The following is a 22,001-nucleotide window of genomic DNA, read 5'->3' on the forward strand; positions in this document are numbered from 1 at the left end:
TTCGAATCACGTTTTCATTTTGTTTTTTACATGTGCCAGTCAAACGTGATATTCGAAAATATTGCGTGAGAAGTCTGGGAACAGTTCTGAAGTGTAAAACACATATACAGTATATCAATTATAAACTGTCCATAAGGTATATAGGCTGTGCAAGGGAAATCCGAAATCCTTCTCATATATATGAATATGGCCATTTCATGAATTTCCCAATACATGGAGACTTGTTGTTGTTGGTGGTGGTAGTAGTAGTAGTAGTAGTAGTAGTAGTAGTAGTAGTAGTAGTAGTAGTAGTAGTTTTCAAACCATCGTTTATTCACTATATACACAAAATTGTACAAGGACTAAAATTCAGAAAACGGAAACCGGTTTCCAAAAAGGAGAAAACGGAAAAGGAGAACATGTGAAATACAATGAATTTACAAATATTTACAATATAAGTACAGAAAAAATTCAAAACCAGTGAGAACAAAAGACGAAATCCCGTTGACGAAAGATACTTTAGGTACAGCTACGGTGACAGATATCGATGATAAGCGAGGGTCTAGTTTCGGGCTACAGTTCAACATTACCTACTTGAGAGAACAGAACTTATGTTGTTAAGTGAATGTATGACCCTCCATCAGACTTTTAACCGATCCGAAGATCCCGTAAGGAGTACGGTGCCCAGGATTAAAAGCCGACAACGACCAGGAAACAAGGAAATGTCAATATATATGTGTGCAGGAAAAAGACAGGAACATGAAAGAAACCAAGTTTAAATTAAATCATTAATGACAAGAACTCCATCATCATCTACTCTACAAAGGGCGTCATTAGCCGTCCAAGTGTTCTTGAAAATGGCAAGTAGATTGTTAAGTTTGTGATGCAAAAATTCTATTTGAATACGCGATTTAAAACTAGTTCTAAATTTTTGCAGAGGGTCAGTGGGGAGATTATTCGCAAGTCTTTTATTTCTACGACAAAGTTAAATCGACGTTTTCGCGAGAGCATTGATAAAGACAAAGAGACGGTATGCTTGTTTCGAGATAGTAGTAGTAGTAGTAGTAGTAGTAGTAGTAGTAGTATAATTGTTGTAGTTGTTTTTGTTGTTTTCTTTTCTCCTTCTTCTTGTGATGATAGTGATGATAGTGGTGATTGTGGTGGTGATAGTGTTGATAAAGATGATGAGAGTGGTTATGGTAAGCCACTGCTTGTATTCTTGATTTGGTAAGAGAAAGTTTCATCGAAGAAAGTTTGAGCAAAAGTTTAAGTCTTTCACTTTCGAGGCGCATACAACTAAACAACAACGCCCAGTACAGACCGAGAGACAGCCAATTGATGTTTGTCGTTGAGTTGAGTCTTTTAGAAAGCTCTGCGTTTAAATGAAATATAAATGATAAGGTTTCACATTATTTATCGTCCTTGTTGCAATTGCCTTTGATAGTTGAAAATTGTTTCTGACTTGTGCTCCAGCTAACCTCCTTCAGCTAAGTACTCTGTAAAGTTAAGTGTTAAAGGATAGAACACCAATTAAACGCCTTTTTGTAACACTTTTTGAACGCCTCTAGACGTTCAGAAATCTAACACTACGTGTTCAACCAACGTTCAATTTTTTAACATACTTGTGCAGATTTTGAACGCTACGTGTTCATCAGACATCATATTGAACACCATGGTGTTCCATATCTGCACACGTTGCACAGGAAATGTGTTCAAAAAATTGAACGATTTTACGCGTTCAAAGGGCTGTAACACTTTTTGAACGCATCGACGCCGTTCAACGATAAGTGTGTTAAAGGCTAGAACACATGATGCGCGCTTGTTGAACACCTTTAATTTTGGGCGTTCACGGGATGTTCAAGCCTTGAAATAACATTACAGACCATTGATTTTCTGTAAAATTATTTTATTCTAAAGATACACGAAGCATTTCTAGAGTAAAATACAATAATTTCCTGTAAAATGGGTAAATAAACATTGCAACTTTGTATGTAAAGTTTGTCAGAGGAAAAAGCCAACAGTGTTAACACCTTCCTATCAAAAACATAAGCAATAAAAATCACCATATGTGGATTATGTTTTATTTTCATACTTGTTTAAAACGTACAAAAATCATCTGAAAAAGCTCAAAATTTGGAATACTTCTTGTCTTGAAAAGACGTACATGTATGAAATGCATACTCCATTTTTGTAAGATGGTTTCTTAAAGACATTTCATCCTATAAGGACAATAGTAAATTTTGAAGAAAAAAGAAGTCAGTCAAGGCTTCTCTGGTGCACATGGTATATAGTTGTCTACATTAAAGTAAAAACAACATGTCAAGTTGTCAAAGTGTCACAGTAAGGCACAACATGCAGAAAGTGGGGAAAGTGGGTCCTTGGCAGGGTAAAACCTATTTCCTTGTCCAACAAAGTCCTTCATAAACAAAAAGGTTTGTTTGTTTGTAATATCTTTAAATAAACCCTGAAATAAATGGGTGACATTTCAAAAATATACTTCTCAGAAATTTAAAACATATTCGTAAAGCTTTCAAGTTCTGGTGTACCCTGCTATTAATTTTTATACAATTTTGTTTTACTAAAAAATGGTAAAAATCACCCTTAAAATGAAAAAATGTACATTTCATCATAACTTGAATATATCACATTTTGGTAATTCCCAATGTCTTAAAAATGTCTGAAATGTCTTTAATGTCCTAAAAACACAAAGTTGCAATTTTCTGCATAATTGGAACAATCTGAAAAAGACTACCAGTAGAGAGATCTATGTCCTAAATATCAAAGCTGTTCGATTAACAGTTTGAAAAAGATTTTTTTAAAGATTGTTTGACCAAAAATGACAAATATTGCCATGAAATATAAAATTTGAATATTTCATCACAACTAGCACACATTTGACGATGGTCATTTTTAGGGACATGTTTACAAAATGTTGAAGACGTCAGTAAAAGAGAAGAAGATTTTTTCCAAAAAATAGCAAAATTAGCCTCAAAAATATAAATTTGCATATTTCATCATAATTTGAACATATCTGATTAGGGTAATCCCTTGGGACCTGTAATCCAAATATTAAAGGATTCGCACAGGCTGTTTTGAAGAAAAACCTTTGGAAGTACAAATTTGAGGACAATGCTACACATCCACCTATTTAGCTGAGAGCAAAGCTAAAAACCAGTTGCTAAGTACAAGAGACGTGTTGAGCTACAATACAAAATAATTTACGGTTTGGTAGCAGGCTATGATCAACTAAATGTTTCAAGGGCATAAGCTTTCAAAGTACGTGAAGTCTCCTTCATCAGATGCAGGGGGGGGGGATGAAAAATTGAAGCAGAAAGTGACAGAAAATTCAGAGTGAAAATTTCAGAAAAATCGGTAATTCAGAGTGGACATTTTTACTCTGAATGGTCTGTCGCTTTCAGCTTAAATTTAAATAAGGGAGACTACACGTCTGTGAAAGCTTATTCTCCAGGAACATTTAGTTGATCATGGCATGCTACCAAAGCTTTGATTAATTCAGAACAAAATACAGAAATTTATCAAATTCAGTTACTGACCCTTGGAAGTTTAAATCTACATTAGAGATGAGCTGAGTTTCTCAAGCTTGTTTCCAGACAGCTGCCTGTACACTCATCTTCTTCGTTATCTGTACCACCAGCTTCTATAACAACTCTTCGATTTTCAGTTAAATCCAACCTTTTACATCCTGAAAAAATGCAACAGTACGTAATATGGCGAGATGAAACTTTAAATGTAAGACAAGGGGCTGATTATTATAAGGAAAAGTGGAGACTTTCATATACAGTACCTCTCTTCAATACTGTTACAAAATATTTGCTGCTTCTTGTCACAGTCTGTGTCATCACTGATTAAAATTAAAAAGCCAAACTCTCATATGCTGAAACAATACATTGTATACTCTACGATGTTTAACTGATGTTTTACATGCGATTGTGTTTACTAAAAGACATATGTTAGCTGTGATTACGCAGCGGTACTATGCAAGGCGTATCGATCGCGCTCAGGTCAAGGGTTATCACTACAGTTGTATTGCGATGACCCTTGACCCGAGTGAGATCGATCGATAGGCCATGGCCAAAAGTACCACTGCGTAGTCACAGCTAGTTGTTGGTATAGCAGCCACTGAAAGAAAAAAGGTTTCTTCACGTAGTTAAGCTATTTCAAAGTACAATGCAATTAATTTCAAAGGACGATAATATAGATGCTTCAAAAATCTAATACCTTTTACTATTTTGGAGAGGAAACTTACCCTTTCTGGTCTTGCTTCCGCACGATCTCGACCTCAGGGTGCGCTTACAAGAAAAATGTCGCAACTTCCGTTTTGATGCATCATGGGATAGGAAAAGACACCAAACTTGAACACCAAGTATTAAGAAGTAGAACGCCCCTTGCACGCCGATGTTAAAATTAAAACGTTCATGGTGGTTTTCTGATTTTCTTTTCTAATTTTTGAACTTTCAATCCGTAATAACGTGTAAATTATTTTGTATACTTTCTTTTTTAGAAAAAACATGCTTTCAGCAATTGCAGGCCGGAAATATTTTTCACTTAGTGTGAAATTCGTTACGGCAAAATCCGTGTACTTTTGCCGGACAGTGAAGCAACAGTAAATTTAATATAGCCATTGTAAAGAAAAAAACACAAAAGACTGTTAATTGTTTCACAGTATTGTAAAATTTCTGTGATGCTGAGTTTTGAACACTTGAAGGAGATCGTTGTTAACACATTGTGTTCAGGTTTAGAACATCATTGTTAATATTATGAACACTAGTGTTAACAATATGAACACTAGCCGTTCAAATTTGAACACCGACATGTACATTTTGAACGCGTAAAGACGCGTCTAGCGTCCGCTATTTTTACAGTGTATATAGTTGTCCACACTAAAGAAAACACAACATGTCAAGTTGTCAAAGTATCACAGTAAGGCACAACATGCAGAAAGTGGGGAAAGTGGGTCCTTGGCAGGGTAAAACCTATTTCCTAGTCCAACAAAGTCCTTCATAAACAAAAAGGTTTGTTGTTTGTAATATCTTTAAATAAACCCTGAAATAAATGGGTGACATTTAAAGAATATACTTCTTAGAAATTTAAAACATATTCATAAAGACATTTCAAATTCTGGTGTCTCCTGCTATTAATTTTTATACAATTTTTTTTACCAAAAATGGTAAAATTCACCCTTAAAATGAAAAAATGTACATTTCATCATAACTTGAATATATCACATTCTGGTAATCCCTTTATGTCTTAAAAATGTCTGAAATATCTTTAATGTCCTAAAATTACAAAGTTGCAAATTTCTGCATAATTTGAACAATCTGAAAACGACTATCAGTAGAGATCTATGTCCTAAATATCAAAAGTGTTCGATTAGCAGTGTTGAAAGAGATTTTTTAAAGATTTTTTGACCAAAAAATGACAAAAATTGCCATGAAATATAAAATTTGAATATTTCATCACAACTAGCACAAATTTGACTAAGGTCATTTTTAGGGACATGTTTACCAAATATTGAAGACGGCAGAAAAATAGAAGAAGATTTTTGCCAAAGAATAGCAAAATTAGCCTCAAAAATATAATTTTGCATATTTCATCATAATTTGAACATATCTGATTAGGGTAATCCCGTAGGACCTGTAATCCAAATATTTAAGGATTCGTACAGGCTGTTTTGAAGAAAAACCTTTGGATGTACAAATTTGAGGACAATGCTACACATCCACCTATTTAGCTGACAGCAAAGCTAAAAACCAGTTGCTAAGTACAAGAGACGTGTTGAGCTACAATACAAAATAATCTACGGTTTGGTAGCACGCTATGATCAACTAAATGTTACAAGGGCATAAGTTTTCAAAGACGTGAAGTCTCCTTCATCAGATGCAAGGGGGGGGGATGAAAAATTGAAGCAGAAAGTGACAGAAAATTCAGAGTGAAATTTTCAGAAAAATCAGTCATTCAGAGCGGACATTTTTACTCTGAATGGTCTGTCGCTTTCAGCTTTAATTTAAATAAGGGAGACTACACGTCTGTGAAAGCTTATCCTCCGACAACATTTAGTTGATCATAGCATGCTACCAAAGCTTTGATTAATTCAGAACAAAAATACAGAAATTTATCAAAATTCAGTTACTGACCCTTGGAAGTTTAAATCTACATTAGAGATGAACTGAGGTTCTCAAGCTTGTTTCCAGACAGCTACCTGTACACTCATCTTCTTCGTTATCTGTACCACCAGCTTCTATAACAACTCTTCGATTTTCAGTTAAATCCAACTTTTTACATCCTGAAAAAATGCAACAATAGGTAATATGGCGAGATGAAACTTTAAATGAAAGACAAGGAGCTGATTAGGTTAAGGAAAAGGGGAGACTTTCATATACAGTGCCTCTCTTCAATACCGTTACAAAATATTTGCTGCTTCTTGTCATCAACTGATTAAAATAAAAAGCCAAACTCTCATATGCTGAAACAATACATTGTATACTCTACGATTTTAACTGATGTTTTACATGCGATTGTGTTTGCTAAAAGACATGTATTAGCTGTGATTACGCAGCAGTACTATGCAAGGCGTATCGATCGCGCTGAGGTCAAGGGTTATCGCTACATCAGTGTTGAGTTGACCCTTGACCCGAGTGAGATCGATCGATAGGCTATGGCCAAAAGTACCACTGCGTAGTCACAGCTAATTGTTGGTATAGCAGCCATGAAAGAAAAAAAAGGTTTCCTCACGTAGTTAAGCTATTTCAAGGTACAATACAATTAATTTCAAAGGACGATAATATAGATGCTTCAAAAATCTAATACCTTTTACTATTTTGGAGAGGAAACTTACCCTTTCTGGTCTTGCTTCCGCACGATCACGACTTCAGGGTGCGCTTACAAGAAAAATGTCGCAACTTCCGTTTTGATGCATCATGGGATAGGAAAAGGCACCAAACTTGAACACCAAGTGTTTAGAAGTAGAACGCCTCTTGCACGCCGATGTTAAAATTAAAACGTTCATGGTGGTTTTCAGATTTTCTTTTCTAATTTTTGAACTTTCAACCCGTAATAAACGTGTAAAATTATTTTGTATACTTCCTTTTTTAGAAAAAATATGCTTTCAGCAATTGTAGGCCGGAAATATTTTTCACTTAGTGTGAAATTCGTTACACCAAAATCCGTGTACGTTTACCGGACAGTGAAGCAATAGTAAATTTAATATAGCCATTGTAAAGTAAAAAACACAAAAGATTGTTAATTGTTTCACAGTATTGTAAAATTTCTGTGATGCTCAGTTTTTGAACACTTGAAGGAGATGGTTGTTAACACATAGTGTTCAGGTTTAGAACATCATTGTTAATATTATGAACACTGGTGTTAACAATATGAACACTAGCCGTTCAAATTTGAACACCGACATGTACATTTTGAACGCGTAAAGACGTGTCTAGCGTCCGCTATTTTTACAGTGTAGATGCGTATAACACTTATGAACAGCCACCACACAGGCACAATGGTCACTTCATAAGCCTGTAGGATCGATGGCAGTTCTAGGAGTCGTTTCGTCCGCGTCTGTAGTTCTCTACACGCTCATTCGAGGTAGATGTCCGATGCTGAAGTCCGCGAGACGCACGAGCGTGTGGTATTCACTGTTACAGTTCAAATTGTCACCATGTACTATCAGTATGTTAATTGATCCACACTGTTGTTATTATCACACTGGATATTTATTTCCGATCTCAATCAAAGTAAACTTTCTACCCCGGCACATTTCAACACTGAAATACTCTTTTCTGCTCTTGAAGTTGTTTCTTTCTGCATGAAAATTTATCAAGTTGTTTATTCAGCGTGTCAGCAACCATTATTATGTAATTACTTGTCTGTGGTGAATTTCGATAAATGTAGAAGTCGACTTCACCGCTCAGTAGTCATGGGTAGTGCTCGAAATTCATTTTTCAAACGCTCGTTTTATTAGTTTGTTTTGCACCAATGCGTTATTGGTTACTATACGACTTACGGGCAATCTTGATTTCTGCTATCTGCCTTTGTGTTATTCTCGTAAAGCAAGTCAGATGGCTGCCCATGCAGGTAATACCTTATGTACGTACAGTAGACATTGTTTTGCTCAGAGAATCTCCCGTTTGCTTCAGAATCAATCAATCTAAAACTTCTGTAATTTCAGTCAAAGTTCAATTATTCATCGTTTGTGATTAGCTTGTTTCCGTACGGACACGATCTCTGCGGAGTGCTCTCAATGTGATAAAGTTTTTGTGTAATTGATGCGGTATGGATCCTTCAAACTGAGAAACTCTAGGGATGCATACAAGATCATGTTACGCGCACAAAGATAGTCATTGCATCTTGCTGTCCGGCATAATGTCTTGTAAAAATCTTCCAACCCCGGCAAAAAGAGCCCAAGCACCATTAGTGTATTTGCAACACGGCTTCAAGGTGAAGAACTAATCCGTGAATTTCGTCGACCGGCTTTATTCAGTCGGCTGAAATTTAGGTCGAGATTTCATATTCAGGATGTTGAACTGGCTGACCCCCTTTAGTAGCCCTTATGTGTTGATATCCACATATACATCTTAATATAACTCATCTGATATGTGCTGTACGTCATATGTTGCCATAGTTGAGGAGACACCTTAGTGCCGTTCGTTAGCAGAGCAGTACAACATATCGACGTTAGTCAGGACAGCGTATCTAATAGAACGACACAGCATAATTGTAAGACAGGTACAATACCGTAGATAAGACGCCTGAGAGTTTCTCTCACATATTCATCAGTCGAAGGCTAATAGCTAAACCGATTTGACAAACATTTTTGTATCGCAGACAACATTGCTATGACTGTGATTTTCCTATGCATCTCCTTCCAATGATTCTTTTCGTCAGAATGTTTTAGCAGTGCAGGACTCTGCGGAGATTTTCTTTAGTAAGCAAATGCAATTCATTATCTCTATAATACGAATGTCTTTTACAGTCATTGAAAACTAAATCGTGAAGCGACGTACGTTTTCTCTTGGGGTTCTCTAGGGCGGACATTTAATTACATAATCAAGACTGCCACAATTAATTTCAGGAATTCAGAAAGATAGCATCAGTGCGATTTCTCGTAATCTCATTCGTGTCTGTTATGTACATGCGTTGTTTACACTGAGAGGTCACTCCCTGAAGCCATGGATTTGCCTTCGCGTCAACAAAAGCACATCTGTTAGCAACACATTGATTTGAGGTAACTGATTAAGGTACACCTAAAATTGGGTACATTTGTGATAGTTTTTGTTGTGTAAATAGTCTTTGATAATTTGGCCTCAAAAGCTAGAAAAGATGTAAATAAAGCAGTTTTTAAAATTTGTTCTTAGGACAACAACTTGGCATATTTGCTTATTAAGAGCCAGTTTGGCAAAGATTGTTGCCTCTCTGGCAAAGATAGTTGTTTCAAATGTGTCTAGTTCCATCTCTGGCGTATATCTCAGAAATGGATAGAGCGAATGTGCTTAAAATTAGTAAACATGATGCATCGATTTTATTGAAAGAATAGATCACATAATTAGTTCGTAAATGAAGCAAAGAATGCCGTTAAACCTGGAATACATATTCAATGGATGAATTATTCATATCTACTCTTTCACGTCAATCTATCCATCGGTACCCGACTTCATCTTTACCAATTTCGATCACATCTGCTCCATTCATCCTTCCGTGAGATAATGTGCAAGAAAATGAACCTTGCCAATTCCGACTCGGCTGTCTTGATTATATGACTAAATTTGATTTCCATCATTCTGTAATTATAAGATAATATCTTTTCTATGAAGCAAGCATAGTCAGATATTATCGTATTAAGTACTTTCTAAAGAATATAAGATGTACTTTACCTTAAATTCCCAACTGCCTGTTTGGTTTTGACGGTACCGGCACCTTTTCGCATCACATTATCACTTATAAGCTGTACAAAATTGCTAGAAAATTAGTTCATTTGGCTCAAGGATAAATTAAATTTACGTCTATTTAGTCATTGATTTGTCAAAGATGTTCATCTGTAACTTGGCAACAGGCCGTATCGATTTGTATCGGAAATAGGCTTGTACTTTTACTCTAAAACACATTAACCTTGGAAAGCGTACTTTGAACACAATCAAGATAGATGATAGTATGGATTACACCTACCCAGGTCTGGTCTCGATAGTCAGACTGGTGTATTGTCACATTCTAAAAGTGATATGCTCGCTCTTTTAGAAGTGCGTGATATCGCTTCTTAATGTGTACTTTCAGATTCATCAGCACTTGTCTGCGTCTCAAACTATCCCCTTCTTAGTTTACCCCTGCGTCGATTCATATCTCTTCGATTTTAGCGTATCTGTACCGGCTGACAGAATACACTGGTTACGTCTTCATAGTTATTAAGCAATTTCTGATTGTGGAAAGATATTAACGATACTTATTCAAAGTGGTTTTTTTTATAAATAAGGACGAAAAATCATCATACCGAGCTTCTCAACTTGAAACTCAGTTGTGCAGGCTTAGACTGCTAATACCCTTCAGCATGAAAAATACTAACCGAAGATAAAGTTTCCATTTTCCTTTCCCCAGGACTCTTTGATTATTTTCTAACCTTTAGTTAGGATAACATGCCTGGTTTTCTGTCTCCAGAGATTGAGAATTTAATTACAGATGACATTTTCGAGATAAGCGTTCATCATTTTAATATTTTATCATACATTATTGTCTGGGGCTGAGAATTTAATTACAGATGACATTTTCGAGATAACCTTTCATCATTTAAATATTTTATCATACATTACTGTCTGGGGCTCACCACCAGCTTCTCAATCTAATTCACCCCTCACGTGTAATCCAATAGACGTCGATTTACACCTTTTGTCAACAAAATCATTTTAACCTACTGTTCATTTCATTGCTAGATTGATTGTTCTGAAGAAACTATACACACACACGAAACAATTCGATAATTTTCAAAAGTCCATGTCTAGTCTGCATATGTACTGTTACTTTAGAGGTTTCTTTAAATGTTTTTTTTCTGTATTTTATATCCTGGTTATAGTAATAACTGTACGGCATTTTTCTATTTACTGACTCTGAGGTAGCATGGTCAGCCTTGGCAAGCATTCAGCTTCACATAAATTCGGCTGCTACTTCTCCTTGCGATTGATGAATATCTTTAATTCCTCTGATGTGCAAATTGCAATTACCAACGTTAAGGAACTGAAATGAACTACAACAACAGTGACATAGCGAACATTTATGTCTTTGCATAGACGGCCGATGCGAGCAAAACCTATAGAACTATAAATTGTGTTTTGCTTTTTAAATAGACGTTGTACGACCTTTGAGAACGGAAAGCGAGGAACTCGAAAGAGGAAGCAATTGTATGTAGGCCAATGTGTTGAGTGTACAATATGCGTAGAGCGGGGATGAAGTCATAAGACGGCTTTCCATTAAAGAGATGAAAGCATGATTACATAAAGTACTACCGCGCCAACTGAAAATCTGCACACAATGCACTCTGAATACAAATAATGGAAACTCTTTGCTTCTATTTGAGAATAGGATGAATGACCTGTAGAAAGGCCATCATGCACAAAACGAGGAAGCAATCGACGAGAAATTCTAATTCGGACATGACAAATGTTCAAACACGACTGTCACATGCAGTCTATTCGGTCTTTATAACCAGTAATGTTTTTGAAGGACATGCGTAACGCAGTCAAGTAGAGCTTATCATTAATGTATTTCCATTAATTCTTTACAGAACATATCGATGACTTACTCCAGCATAGTTTAAGTGTATTAATATTCGGATCAATATCAATGGGTAAACATACAGTAGTATACAAGCTTTTGTACCGACAAGTGAGTAACGTTATACGAGAAAACTAACCCAATCACCCTTACGCTAACATTATTATTCAACACACGGTAACATTAGTAAGACAGGAACCTAACAAAATGTCAGGAAGGGACTCGATGTTTCTTGAGGGACATATCTGTTTGCGCGCTAATGTTACCTGAGGGTCCGTACACGTATTGTACTGACAAGACAGTATTTTCTAAATGGTCAAGAAAATCTCTCCCTATTATAAATTTAAGAAAAAGTGAAGACATGTTTAATTTCTAGAATATCATAGATGCACCCGTGATTTATGGGTGACCTTCAACCTAACACCGTGTACAATGTTGAATTTCAATCGACTCTCGCAACATTTGTTAAACATTGACACTCACCAACGACGTTCACCACATCCGCCCACTAAAGCACAACGGGACAGGCTTTCCCGCTTTCAACATTATTTGGCACAAATAAAATCCTTACACGGCGGGTTTTACAAAATACCTAAAGGTATAATATTTGGCGTATTGAATAATTTTAGACGTAACTGCTTAAATAAGTGGACTTGGGGATATGGACGGTCTTTACGTTTTCAACAGGCCGTGGCTTCTTGTTAAACGACTTAATAACGTTGACCGAATTTTGAAGCCCAGTTTAGTATTGCTTTAGCGATGCACGATAGCGATGGTGTATAAGCGAGTTCTTCATAAACTCAACCAGAGAAATTCAACGCAACAATTTAGCTCGATTATCGATTCACTCTTTTCTTAAGGGTGAGGATTAACCAGAGTGGTTTTGACTGCGACGCCTTCGATAGGTTACGAGGATTTTCAACATGTCGCTTTCGGAGTGTTTATGGATGTTGACGACCTTGGACTGTGTACGAGATTTCTTTGACCGATCACGTATGCCATACACTACAAGCGGATGTTATACAAACCCAAGATAAAATGATTCTGGTGTTCTTGATGAATAACTATCAATTCCTATTAATCAAAATGTTGCTTATGTAAGATGTAGCATGATAACAATCATAAATTGCTGAGTTTGTAATTGTTGTAGTAAAGAAAGATCTTATCAACCTGGTCTACAAAGTAAATAATTCCTCTGCGATCATCCTTCATGTTTATTTTGCTATTTAGAACAAAGTCAACCAATCAAATATTCCGTGGAGTGACGGACATATTTTGTTTACTCTTACACTTTGAATAATGAGAAGTATGACTATTACATATGTCAATACCGATAAAAAACAGTTATGCCACATTATCTTATCTATTTAGGCGTCGGATTTAAACATTTAAACATGCACTACTTCATAATGAAATACAGACTCGCAATTCACTCAGTGTAATAAAACGTTCAACATTTTTCTTAAGACAATTATTGGAATTAAAACTGAATATCAAAGTTTTGAAAATTGATGGCCAAGAAGCTACCTTTCACCAAACAGAAACAAAGATTTTAGAGAAACATGTTGTGTTCATCAAAGCTACGACGTTTTTAAGCGACTCGGAACGCGTGGCATTTTATAAATTGGTTTTGTTACTAATTTCAGTGGCTTCCTCGCAATGCAACAGGAATTGTTTACTTTCTGATTCTTTACCAGGGGTTTTAATACTTTATGTCGCACTATAACTTTTAATATTGTAAAATTGATATTGTTAGACACTATTGCGTATTCATTGTGTTAATAAATTTTCATGTAAAATAGCAAATACCTGTTGCGTATACTTAAAGAGGCACTCCCATTTTGTAACATTTTTAAAACATATTTTTTTAATGCCAACGGTCGATATTTGACGTGGCGACTGCGCGCGGATCGCGAGATATCGATAAAAACATGTCATTTCCCGAGCGTATTTTTCACATCCCGAAGTTTTACGATCGTTTCTCATTATGACGCGAAATTCCCCGAAGGTTTGTTGTTGTGCTGATTGACGATATTCTAGGGAGTCCATAATAAGTTTGAACGACGCAATTTTACCTCCCACTGCGAAGACTTTATATACAGCATTATGCCTTTACCACAGGTCAGTTTTTGAAAACTTCTTCTTAGCTTTTGTCGTTTTCATTATTCTAAATCAGTTGTATTATATTTTTAACCAATACCACATAAACATCAGTTTATGTCTCCATCAGCCGTCTCCGATGACTACATTTTGTCGTCTGCCACACAGTACGCGTGGTTCGCCGCGCGCGTGGTATGCGTCTATGCATACCACGCGGTGGCCGCTATGTATCAACCGCACATAACTGGGCTAGTCACCTATGCGAATTCTGGTGGAATCAGCAAAAATTGTTTTTCGTTTTTTTCACCAAGTCAGTAAGACTCAGCTTTCTCCCACGGGGCATGACCGATCACCGACGCAAGTGGTACTGTGGCGTACAGCAGCGTCAGTGTAGACTCGTACTCCATAGCTTAGTTGACAATGGCCCTAGTGCCGAACGTTAGATGTTCGGAAGCTGAATTTAGGTGGGCCACCGGAATTCAAACTTTTACTTTTTTGAGGACATGTTTTTATCGATATCTCGCGATCCGCGCGCAGTCACCACGTCAAATATCGACCATTGGCACTAGAAAATGTGTTTTAAAAATGTTACCAAGTGGGAGTGCCACTTTAAGTCTTAAAACATGCAACCAATGGTAAGTCATATACATGCTTTGGCCATTACATCTAGAAGTTTTCATGGGTAAGGAATCATTAAACAGAAGAAAGCGTCACCAAAATAGTATCCGAAATAACTTTCACGCATGTAGTTATCTTCATGACTCAAAGAATTAAGCAATAATGTATCCCCCTTTCGGCCCATTATGGGCGACAGCAAAGTTTGCTTGAATCCATTTTTGGCCGGGGGTACATTATTGGTATTATTTTATAGTTTTGGCGATGCCATTTAGTTTGTAGATGTACGTAGAAAACATCTTGGACCACAATGCTGGATAATCGGATATATTATCAGTTATAATCTAAGGATATGACGTCACAAATTCACTTTGTATTGACAAAGCTATAATATAATACACGATAAAGGTCGACCAACTGCTGAAGGAGATGATTTATCTACATCCTGATAACTATTTCATGTTATGTTTGAAAGATAATGTAAGAGATATGCCTGTTACCAAATGGCGTAGGATGAAAACGACAAAGGATACGTTTCTTCAGCTGACAGCAGGTACTGGGTATAGGTGTAATTCTATATTCTTACCCTGTGACCAAAAGGCAATAACATGATGCTATAATGCAGTCACAGAGACATTGACCTGTAAGATTTACAGAGCCTAAAGTACCATTGGTTTCTTTTTGCGCTATGTACCAACCCTCTAAATTGCTGTATTCAGTGCTATAGCTCCAGCCTAACAAATAGGAAATACAGTGCGGCCTCAAAGGAAATCACAGGTTAAAATGAACATGTATCATTTTTGCAACAAAAGTACGGCATGTATGGATCATTTATTGTCTGTGGCACTCCATGCAAATTGCTAAGAAACTACATTAGTTTATTGTGTCCTGTATTTTCGATATGTTAACTGGGTTCAATTCAGTTGTAATGAAGACTTTATGTAGACTGCAAATGAGTGAATGTTAGAGATTAAATCTAGACTTGGAACAAAGCTACATTATGCTTTGACGTACATCTTTCATTATAATATCATGATTGTTGCATGTAGAATACATTATTATATCGTGTATTTCGTACCCACGATAGCTCTTTGCGGCTCAATTAATTCTATCGACTGCTGGTTCATAAAATATAAATTGCAAATTTTGAAGAATGTCTACTATGATCAAATTGTACATCTTTCGAAACATGATGATTAGGCCTACTATTTGATTATAATTATTATCCTTTGAAGAACAATATTTCAGAGCTTTCTGGGCGTGGGTGTCTCTTATTAATGTTTAATGTCTACAGGGATTAAGAGAGATTTTGGAAGTTTGACTGAAAGTTGCGAAACCTTAATCCTACTATTAAACGTATCAAGATGCAGGTATAGGTTTGTGGGAGTCGCGCCAACTACATTATATTTTAAAGTGTTCATAATCTCTCGTTGCGAGAAATGCAGACCCACGAGACGTAACAAGAACGGCAGAGAGCACATGCAGCGCCATGGTAAGGCAAGGTTTTAGTGAAAGAGACACAAAGCTTCGACGGACTTAAACATCGAGACAAGTATCCGACATGGCCAATAGCCTCTGAACCCGTGATTGGCATAGTATACCTGGATATTTAGGTGTTAGTCGCACGAGTCTTAGAGACCTGGATTCATGTGGCTGTAGATAAGGATAAAGAAACCCACGATAGATGTTTCTCAGAGATAAAACGGATGGAAGATAAGCTATTAAAGTGTGTAAGAGCATTCACTGAGTGTTCGCTCTTGATATTACAGATTCTAAAGACACAATATCAACAGTGCTTGATTTAGTCAAAAGGAGCCATGTAGATAACAAACTGTCTGTTGTTCTGACTGTGCCTTTTGAAAGTAATTGAAAGTTTGATAACGTTGTCAGCTGTGAATATAGTTGATAGAGAAGACAAGCTGATCGCTGTTAACGGTCGATGTGGAAGTTGGGGAAGATGGATGAATTTGCACAAGGTGAAGCGATGAAACACTTATAATTGTGTCGCTTATTACTCAAAGGTCATTTGATCAGACATTCCCCGAATTCGTGGACATTGCAAGGTAATATTTCTTTTGGAATTTTGTATCCTCTCGGTCGAGTATTCAGCATCCTTTAGACAATGCCCCCTAAATTGAAACGTGAACATACGGAAGTGTATGCGGTGTTTACGTCAGAGGCGGCTTTCTGTATTTGAGTGTTCAATCATTGATGCCAGCAGTTTTTCAGAATGATTTCTGTGTAGGAGTTAGTCAAATTTTAACGAGAGTATCAGTCCACTGTAGCCTCGTCGTCAGTCCTGACACATTAATGACAAGAGCAGAAGAGCAATGTCGAATTCTTTAAATTTCATGCGTACGCTGTTTAATGTACAAGGTTTAAAATGTGATCTTGCCAGCCACCTTCATGAAGAAGTATGCTAAATCACTTGGATCGTATAGGTGGTAGTGTTAAAAACATTTCCCCATTTCTCGATTATCGTGCATGTACAGCTATTACAGCTTTTGTAAAGGTTTGGTCACTCTGGCCAGAAGAACACGCGTATTCAGGAGTATCGAGGCAAATTAAATTAGCTTTTCGAGCTTTTAAACATATATAGAAATAGAGTGCTGCGGCTTTGCAGGTGTTTGTGAGCGTGTTGAACTTATGATAAGTTGACGTAACTATCTTACCTGTATTATGTAGATTTCATTGTCGCATGTTTCATAAGATTTTCAGTATTTCACGTGGTCAATTGTGTCCTTTTTAGATGATACTCCACTTCAAGAATTGTCGCGTCACGCTATCCCGTCAAATTTCAGATTCGCTTCCGAATACCAGCCTATCATAATAAAACCCGCAAAATGTACATTTTTCGGAAGTTTCAATTCGTAGGTATTTGTACAGACGATTATAGTTTGTTGCAAACAGGATAAGGTGCTCAAAGTAGCTCACACTCAGACGGAGTAGTTCCGTAAAGTTTGCGGTCAAAACAGATCGTTCCGCCGAGTATTCAATTCCGGAAAAAAGTAACGCGATATCGCTCCGCCAATTCTAATGTGTCTTAACTTCGTAGCATAAGATTGAAGGCCTACTTTCATCGACAAACCAGACACTGGGCGTATTTTCCATTTGACAGTTTGATATTAGTCAGAGAGTTCAGTGATAACAGGGGACTTCAATAACCTTTTTGTCAAAGGCAATTCATTAATAACAATTAAACTTTCGATAGCTTTCCGAAACAAAGAACATTTCATACAAAGTTATGAATCACTGTCTTAGATGAAATGCTCGCCCCATTCCATTTTTCATGTTAAGTCGGCCATTTTGAGGATTTCTTCTCGACAAGGAATAGTACACAGATGTATGTAAGACAGGAAACGATCAACATCCACTTACACACCTGAGGCAAACTTCTGTAAAATCATACAGGATACGTTTCAGCTGGTTCCGTTACCAAGATATGCTCACAACATCGAAACATCTTGCTCCTAGTAGGCAATTACACGTGAATTTACGAGTATGTTTAACCATTCTCTCTCGTTAAAAGTTGTTATAAATCAGCATTCAACAGATGTACATATCAAATGCGCTGTGAGCATCAAATTTATCGCTGTGGTTTAATTCTCTTGTTAGTTATCCGAGGTATAGGCTTAATTCTTGAACATTTGAGTTATGTTGATAACATCTAGGGTAATACGCTCTAAGAAACTATTTTGCTCATTCTGTTTTCAGTGAGTTATAGAATACATTTTAAATATTATCAGGGCTCACTGTGCAGTTGTTTGGATGAGAAAATCACACGACTTTAAATTTGCCGATACAAAACCAAAATGACCGCCGTTAATATTATATAGGGCTCAGCCCTTGGTGTCGCGCCAGGGGTTAAGATTGGCAATGTTATTTGTATTGATTCATGATAAACTGTAATTGTTACTTCATAAACGTTTATATGACAACTATGCCCAGTTTCCCTATGATGAAAGCAGTTCACGTACGTACACGACGTCAAACCCTGCAGCAGGGCAGGTATAGATTTTCTGTAGCGTGTAAAAATTTTGGCAAAATTGGCAATTTTTACAATGATAACAGCCTATTGCGTTAAACAAGGGACGTATTATGCAATCATTATCATTGCAATGGTAACCGCACTGCCCACCTTCCACTTGCAAGCTGAAAACTATAGCGTTCCGTCTAAAAACCGGCAATTTTTGAATCTAATTATTGAACAGGGGGCGCCTCTTCTATAATTCAATCCCAGCATTCTTTGCGTATGCCACCGTTTCATATGCACGACAGTTTTCTCCCTTTATCTATATTAACGATATTCTGTATCAGCGACAAGGTGCATAATAACATTTACTGGCTTATAAAAGAGGTATATTTTATAAAAGGCATGTTAAATAATAGTAATTTGTTTCGTATTTGTTTATTTACGAGTACTCAAAAAAGAACATGGCGGCGCCCATAAAAGAAGGGTCGGGTACACTTCCGGTTACTCGCATAGTATATTATGAATAAGCGCATGCGTAGTCAGTAAGCCGCTGGCGCGACTATAAGTATTTGCTTTCTCGAGAAATCTGCATGTTCGGGTTTTTAAACGGCTAAAAGTTAATTGATCCACTAATGTCGAAAGAAGTCAATACGAGTCCTGAAATAGGGAAACTGTAAGATTTTGAGAATTCGGAAGTCTATAATTGGACGTTTCTTCTATCTCAGCATATACATACAAATAAAAAGTACACCAATGCGACCGTATTATGCATGTCGATATCTTTGATCTTATCTTTGTTGTTCAGGTTCACCTATACTGCTAATTTCTGCTAATGCCACTTTCTAACTTTGTTATAGACAATGATACTTGTCCATGTGTATGTTATTTGGTGTGTTGATTTCGTTCACAGAAACATAACTAATATGCTCTTTTGGCGATACTTGGTGTACTTATTGAAGTCAGTTTTTGTCACGCCAGATTCGGAAGTAATCTTAGCAGCGAAGATAGACTAAAGTTTTACAAATGACCATTTTCATTTTCATTTTCTAGACTCAGATTGTACATGTTGTATGTTTCCCATTCTGAAGACATTAAAAATTACGTAATATCACTTCGAGTGCTCTTCGAAAAATAAAAACGTTCTTCAATTCGCTGTCTTGCTTTTTAAAATACACTGTGTAGAGATTTGCCATGTCCTTAACTAATAATTTGATGCAGTTCACACTGCTTATTAAAAATTTCAGCCTAAAATATGTATGGAGCTGATTGAGACTGAAGCATTGCTATTTCTTTCAGGTGTGGAGTTCTAAAACGTTCCTTTACACGTAATTTTTTTTTTAAATTGTAAGAAGAAAAGACTCTGTACAGTTGCAGACCAAGCAGTGAAGGTATACGATGACACATTTAAGCGCTAAAAACTTGTGTATTCAGTATTTTTGTCACAGGGTTCTTTTGGAAAGCAAGTAATAGTCTTGCCATTTTATCTCGTACTCTAGCATGATGACATCACCATTTAAGTACATTTTTCAAAATAATTTCTCATTCCAGGTCTTGTGTGAAATTTTCAAGAAAATGACAATATTGAGAGCATAATTTCTTGCATTTCTACATGCAAACAATTTTGAATTGGCTGAAAGTTCAAACCTTTCACGAATACTGCCCTACCTTAAGCGATAACTCTTTCAACGATAAACATAGTATTTATTCATACATTATTTCTCGATGACGACCATGAAACACGGTATAAGTTATTATTTCTCACGTTAGCATAAAGCAGATCGCCACATGACCGTGTCATACGCCATTCGTCACATTAACTTTATAATTTCTGTCGTCGGTTGCACCTTGAACAATACATTTTGTTTACCGAGCAAAACTGACAATTAATAATTGGTTATCAAATTTACCAAGCAATGTTTGTCTTTTATCTTAGGTACAGAATGATATATATCTTAATGAAAGGTCATCAAAGCGTTGTGATTTGCAGTTCTATTCAAATATTTTTGACACTATTGTGTGAAGACCACAGTACAAATAATTTTGCTGTGTAAGTATGGATACTGCACAAAAAAGAAATCCGCGGGGATCGATAAATGTCAATTATATCACTTTGACAGCATGTCATTCCTTTGTCATCTTAATGGGCGAATTCCTCTCTCCTCCTAGGATTCGTATGTCATTCATTATGATCTAATGATCCACATGACTGTTTCATACACCAATTCGTCACATCAATTCGATAATTTCGTCGTCGGCTGCACCTTGGACAATACACTTTGTTTACGAGGCAAAACTCATGTTACCATTTGACGATAATGGGCTATCACATTTGCAAAGAAATGTTTATCAATTGGCGTTTATGTTGAAAACAGTATTATATATATCTTAATGAAAGGTCATCAAAAGGTTGTGATTAGTGGTTCAATATTCTATTCAAAAAGTTTTGGCACTATTGTGTGAAGATCACAGTACAAATAATTTTACTGTGTAAATATGGATACTGCATAAAAAAGCATCGATCGATAAATGTCAATTATATTAATTTGACAGCGTGTCATGCCCTTGTCATCTTAATGAGCGAATTTCGCTTTCCTCCTAGGATTCGTACGTCATTCATTATGATCTAAAGTATATTTGAATAAAAGGAAGTGTTTCGTGAAAATAATTAAGATTGCTGTCAGAAAGCAAAAATCTATTCATTATCCAAATGCATGTAGGTGGATTGTGGAGTTCACTGTTCTGTGCATGGCGGCAGTTTTTTCAATGTACAGCATCAGTAAGCTAGGAAGGATGGTAAACAACTGTCAATAAAAGATGAAACCCCACAGGCACAATGACTGCGAGTGTATTGAGATATATCACATGGCAATCGAGAGCACGACGCGACCGCTTTCAGACTTTGAAGTGTGAAATAAAATCTCAATGGACTATCTTCATTGCTTCTTCAAGTAACATAAGCTAATTTAGGGTCGCCACTGAGTTTTAATGTTCATTTAGAACGAGGCGATGCAAACGACCCGATTTCCAGGGCAGTGCTGTACACTCAAGTCGATGGAATGAAGTTGCCTGTATCCTGGAAAACACCTAATTGATTGATAGTGTAGAACTGGCCATATATGCTTTAAATCTATCCTAGGTATATTATAGACGCCGTCCCAAATCAGGAGGAATTACTGGGAAAACATCTCTTGCCTCTACAACAGCTGAGACACCTCACTGAAGGACGCTGTTTTCAAATTATTCTGTGAATCGTGTTGGGCACATCTGTTGAAATAAAATTGCTAATGTTGAATTGTATTCCCTTTGGTACTTCACATGGAACTTAAGTGAGAAACGTAAAAGTGGGAATTGCTCAAAGCCAAGTGACGGTAGCACGACAGTGTCGTCCCAGTGTCATTTAGAGTCTTTATAGCTCATTAATTCTCCCGTTGTTTTCCAAAGATTCTTTTTGCATGCAGACAGTCCAAACAAGTAAAAGAATACATATGTCTGTTCCGAGTGAACAAACCTTATCAATTTAATAGTATAGATCATAATAACCTTTTTTTTCTGTCTCTAA

General features: G+C 36.6%; 1 long non-coding RNA gene across 3 annotated transcripts in view; it reads right to left on the reverse strand.

Annotated features, from left to right (window-relative positions):
- LOC139151977 (uncharacterized) overlaps positions 1 to 22,001 on the reverse strand; it is a 44,506-nt gene that overhangs the window by 8,349 nt on the left and 14,156 nt on the right. The window contains exon 1 of one of the 3 annotated variants that reach the window (XR_011556527.1): positions 17,142 to 17,372. The exons of the other annotated variants lie outside the window; for them this stretch is intronic. This is a non-coding gene — a long non-coding RNA (uncharacterized lncRNA). Of the gene's footprint in view, positions 1 to 17,141; positions 17,373 to 22,001 lie in introns of those variants that run through there. 3 annotated transcript variants of the gene reach the window in all.

The sequence above is a fragment of the Ptychodera flava genome, chromosome 15, assembly GCF_041260155.1.
Source record: "Ptychodera flava strain L36383 chromosome 15, AS_Pfla_20210202, whole genome shotgun sequence".
NCBI classification, from domain to species: domain Eukaryota; kingdom Metazoa; phylum Hemichordata; class Enteropneusta; family Ptychoderidae; genus Ptychodera; species Ptychodera flava.